We start from the raw sequence: 6,103 nt of genomic DNA on the forward strand, positions 1-6,103 counted from the left end.
TCAATGAACGGGCTATTCCAATGAGTGTAGCCGACACAACTATACGTCACCTATACTCGTAGCCAATTGCAGCCCTGTTTTATTATGACACCCTGGGATTCAGCGAATTTTTTTCTTGGAGTTGGGAGCTGCTGCATGAAGTAGGTCTAAAATAGGCCAAATTGACGCAGTGGTGAGGATAGAATGATCACAGTAGACCCTACACTACTCCAGGACCGTATTTATTCCATACAGGCTACAGATGAATAAAACAAACCGCAATACTTTTAAAGTTTAGTTTTATATAGTTAGTAGCCTAGACACCAAAAGGGTGTTTATTTGGCCCATTTCATTAAATATATTCACAAAGACGGCACGTGTGAAACTAAAAACCGACATGGTTCCTGAAATCACCGCGATGTGAAGATAGCTCAGCTTCCTGACATATCACAAAGAGAGTCGATTTATTAAAGCTGGATATAGCAGCATCCGTGTAGAGAACTCATTTTTTATCGGCAAAAGAAAAGGCTTCGGTAATGACGGAGGTTGATCTCGCTGCACAGTGTTTAGTTTACATCTCTAACCGGCCACCGGCGGACGGTTGTCCCGATGCCAAACCGACACAGGACTATTTTCTACATTGTAGAAGAATAGTGGAGACATAAAAACTATGAAGTAACACGTATGGAATCATGTAGTAACCAAAAGTGTTAAACAAATCAAAATATATTTTATATTTCAGATTCTTCAAAGTAGCCACCCTTTGACCTGATGACAGCTTTGCACAATCTTGGCATTCTCTCGTACAGCTTCTTGAGGTAGTCACCTGGAATGCATTTCAATTAGCAGGTGTGCCTTGTTAAAGTAATGGACTGCTGTTTCTCTTTGCTTATTTGAGCTGTTCTTGCCGTAATGTGGACTTGGGCTTTTACCAAATAGGGCTATCGTCTGTATACCACCCCTACCTTGTCACAACATAACTGATTGGCTGAAATGCATTAAGGAAAGAAAATTAAAATTCCACAAATTAACTTTTAACCTGTGCTTAATTTCAGCTGTATATCTGGTTTTGTGATGGCTATCGTGCTTGGAAAATTGCTTCTTTTTTTGTTGTTGCTGAAATGCTATGCTAAAGTAATCTAATGTTTTTCTTTCACCGTAAAGCCTTTTTGAAATAAGACAATGTGATTGGATTAACGAGTAGAGTATCTTTAAAATGCCGTATAATATTTAAATTTGAATTTTGAGATTATTTTGTTTTGAATATCGCGCCGTGCTATCTCACTGGTTGTTGTCCAACCAATCCCGTTAGCGGGATTGTATCCTCAAGAGTTAAGACATGAAGGTCGGTCAATCTTTGGGGCGGCAAGTAGCCTAGTTGTTAGAGCGTTGGACTAGTAAACGTAACGGTTCCAAGATCAAATCCCCGAGCTGACAAGGTAAAAATCTGTCATTCTGCCCCTGAACAATGCAGTTAACCTGTTGTTCCTAGGCTGTCATTGAAAATAAGCATTTGTTCTTAACTGACTTGCCTAGTTAAATAAAGGTAAAATATATATATATAGAGAACATTTCTTCAAGTGTAGTTGCAAAAACCATCAAGCGCTATGATGAAACTGGCTCTCATGAGGACCGCCACAGGAAAGGAAGAACCAGAGTTACCTCTGCTGCAGAGGATAAGTTCATTAGAGTTACCAGCCTCAGAAATTGCAGCCCAAATAAATGCTTCACAGGGTTCAAGTAACAGACAGATCTCAACATCAACTGTTCAGAGAAGACTGAGTGAATCAGGCCTTTATGGTAGAATTTCTGCAAAGAAACCACTACTAAAGGACACCAATAAGAACAAGAGACTTGTTTGGGCCAAGAAACGCGAGCAATGGACATTAGACCGGTGGAAATCTGTCCTTTGGTCTGATGAGTCCAAATGTGACATTTTTGGTTCCAACCGCTGTGTCTTTGTGAGGCGCAGAGTAGGTGAACGGATGATCTCCGCATGTGTGGTTCCCACTGTGAAACCTGGAGGAGGAGGTGTGATGGTGTGGGGGTGCTTTGAAGGTGACGTTGCTGATTTATTTAGAATTCAAGGCACACTTAACCATCATGGCTACCACAGCATTCTGCAGCGATACGCCATCCCATCTGGTTTGCGCTTAGTGGGACTATCATTTGTTTTTCAACAGGACAATGACCCAACACACCTCCAGGCTGTATAAGGGCTATTTGACCAAGAAGGAGAGTGATGGTGTGATGCATCAGATGACCTGGCCTCCACAATCACCTGACCTCAACCCAATTGAGATGGTTTGGAATGAGTCAGACCGCAGAGTGAAGAAAAAGCAGCCAACAAGTGCTTAGCATATGTGGAAACTCCTTCAAGACTGTTGGAAAAGCATTCCAGGTGAAGCTGGTTGAGAGAATGCCAAGATTTTTCAAATCTGTCATCAAGGCAAAAGGGTGGCTACTTTGAATAATCTAAAATCTAAAATATATTTGGATTTGTTTAACACTTTTTTTGGTTGCTACATGATTCCATATCTGTTATTTCATAGTTTTGATGTCTTCAATATTATTCTACAATGTAGAAATAATGAAAACCCCTTAACTTAGTAGGTGTGTCCAAACCTTTGATTGATACTGTATATGTTTAAAGAAAGAAAAGTCCATTTCAATTAAGCTTGTTGTGCCATCATGAGGTGTAATGGATCATGATGAACGGATACCAAAACCGTCAGGCAAATTGCATCCATATGTGAGAGTCCTTTTGTCTATGTATTCACCAATAAAGTGCCGGGGAGTTCACTTTTGTTATTGTTTGAATCCCAGATTGTCCCTTTAAAAGGGGTCAACCTGCAGGACTATTCAATGTCCATGATCCAGACTTACTTTCTCATAATAATGACTGAATATCTCATAATTATGACTTACTATCTCATAATTATGAACGGGTTTCCATAGACATGTGGTTATGGAGGAAAACATATTAATAAATTAGGCCTATTTGTGATACAATTCCTAAATGATCAGTTGGTAACACTACAGCATGCTGATAAAATTTGTTATGAGCATTTAGGACCCCCTTAAGATAATTTTATAATAATTGTATAATGTTCCTGAAAAAATAGCTAGCATTTAGAGAGAGTAAAAATGTTGATTCATAGATAACTATTGGATTTAGCATTGTTATAAGAATGCAATATTATAAAAGCTCTTATGTGCTTATACAGTGAGGGAAAAAAGTATTTGATCCCCTGCTGATTTTGTACGTTTGCCCACTGACAAAGAAATGATCAGTCTATAGTTTTAACGGTAGGTTTATTTGAACAGTGAGAGACAGAATAACAACAAAAAAAGGCTGGAATGGGCTACAAGGCTGGAATGGGCTACAAGGCTGGAATGGGCTACAAGGCTGGAATGGGCTACAAGGCTGGAATGGGCTACAAGGCTGGAATGGGCTACAAGACCATCGCCAAGCAGCTTGGTGAGAAGGTGATAACAGTTGGTGCGATTATTCGCAAATGGAAGAAACACAAAATAAATCAGCCCAGAACTACACAGGAGGATCTTGTCAATGATCTCAAGGCAGCTGGGACCATAGTCACAAAGAAAACAATTGGTAACACACTACGCCGTGAAGGACTGAAATCCTGCAGCGCCCGCAAGGTCCCCCTGCTCAAAAAAGCATATATACATGCCCGTCTGAAGTTTGCCAATGAACATCTGAATGATTCAGAGGACAACTGGGTGAAAGAGTTGTGGTCAGATGAGACCAAAATGGAGCTCTTTGGCATCAACTCAACTCGCCGTGTTTGGAGGTGGAGGAATGCTGCCTATGACCCTAAGAACACCATCCTCACCAACAAACATGGAGGTGGAAACATTATGCTTTGGGGGTGTTTTTCTGCTAAGGGGACAGGACAACTTCACTGTATCAAAGGGACAATGGACGGGGCCATGTACCGTCAAATCTTGGGTGAGAACCTCCTTCCCTCAGCCAGGGCATTGAAAATGGGTCGTGGATGGGTATTCCAGCATGACAATGACCCAAAACACACAGCCAAGGCAACAAAGGAGTGGCTCAAGAAGAAGCACATTAAGGTCCTGGAGTGGCCTAGCCAGTCTCCAGACCTTAATCCGATAGAAAATCTGTGGAGGGAGCTGAAGGTTCGAGTTGCCAAACGTCAGCCTCGAAACCTTAATGACTTGGAGAAGATCTGCAAAGAGGAGTGGGACAAAATCCCTCCTGAGATGTGTGCAAACCTGGTGGCCAATTACAAGAAACGTCTGACCTCTGTGATTGCCAACAAGGGTTTTGCCACCAAGTACTAAGTCATGTTTTGCAGAGGGGTCAAATACTTATTTCCCTCATTAAAATGCAAATAATTTTATAACATTTTTGACATGCGTTTTTCTGGATTTTTTTGTTGTTATTCTGTCTCTCACTGTTCAAATAAACCTACCATTCAAATTATAGACTGATCATTTCTTTGTCCGTGGGCAAACGTACAAAATCAGCAGGGGATCAAATACTTTTCCCCCCTCACTGTAGTAAGTTATTAAGTATTACACCTCCAGTTATCGATCTGTAATTCCAATAAATAAGTGGTCTCAAAACCCACATTTACACTCAATTGCACACCTTTGGAATGCAATGTTGGCTAATTTGATTTGTTATGATTTTTTTTACCTTTGTCATGCTGTCATTGAGAACTCTTGAGAATGACTCCAATTATTCCCTTTTTCTTCTCTTTGTCCTCTTGGTGGCTATGGTCTCCAGGCGAGAGGCCATTCCAGTGTACCTGGCCAGACTGCACTAAGAGATTTTCGCATTTAGACTGGGGGAGAAGCACTTAACCTGCCCGCTATGTGACAAACATGCACGCCGCCACGCAGGCTTCCACCCCATCATGCTTCAGGGCCCAACAGTCAGAAGATGCCGCTCCTCTGCCTCCCTCTCCGACTCTGGAGACCAGAGCCCAACTGGTGTGTGAGACACGCACGCGCAAGCACAAACAAACACAAACACACAACAAAATACACTACTGGTAGATGGAGTTCTCTTAGAAAAAAGGTCCTATCTTGAACCTAAAAGGGGTTATTCAGCTGTTCCCATAGGAGAACCCTTCGAATAACTATTTTTGGTTCCAGGTAGAACCCTTTTCAGTTCCATTTAGAACGCTTTCTACATGGAACCCAAAAGGGTTATTTCTACCTGGAACCAAAAATGGTTCTCCTATGGGGACAGCTGAAGAACCATTTTGAAACCTTTTTTTTTGAGAGTAGGCTAGTTACTTTATTTTCTGTTAAATGTTTATAAAAATGTTTTGATACTGTGTGCACAGTGCCCTACTGAACATGACCCTGAATGTTTTCTGTTTAGTAATAGCTTCGTACTGGTCTGTAGTGACCCCTGGTGGTGTGAGCAATATTGTCACTGAAATGTTTGTTTATTTGGACAATGTTTTTACACTGCCAGACAATGAGAGGCCTTGTGTAGAAAAGTGTTTCATAATGTAATAGTATAAATCACCTTGGCAGTCATGTATGTGCTAGTAGTTGACAATAAATTGCCTAAATTATGGTTATGTTATATCTTGTTATAGGCTACCACAAAGCAGTGCAGTTAAATGGGTATTCATTTATGGGATACTCATCAAACTGAGATTGATGTCAAATTGCCAACTGTTAAAATATCTAAATACAATGTGAAGTTCTGTTGCATCTTAGATTACTACTACAACATTTGCAGTACTGCAAATTTTTTATTTATTTTTATTTCTCAACATTTTGTAACTTTGTACATTCATTTTGATATTTGCATAGGGGGTTGTGTAATACTGTGTGCCTTTCAGCTTGCATTTCTGCTCAGCATTATTGAAGTTTTGAAGTTGTTCTAATTTTCTGAAAGACTGAAGCTGTCATTTTCAACTTGAACCTGTGGATAACTTATGATACTACTGCTCACCATAAATGCCCGTGTCATCAATTGTCAGAGACCTTTAACATTAAAACAATTCACTTTGCACATCTTTATGATCTATGTGATGCAATTACCATACACTTACCCTACCCATATGATCAACAGAGTGCATGCCAAGCCCCACAGCTGTACTTAGTACTTGCC

The sequence above is a fragment of the Salmo salar genome, chromosome ssa20 (genome assembly GCF_905237065.1).
Source record: "Salmo salar chromosome ssa20, Ssal_v3.1, whole genome shotgun sequence".
In the NCBI taxonomy this organism is placed as follows: Eukaryota; Metazoa; Chordata; class Actinopteri; order Salmoniformes; family Salmonidae; genus Salmo; species Salmo salar.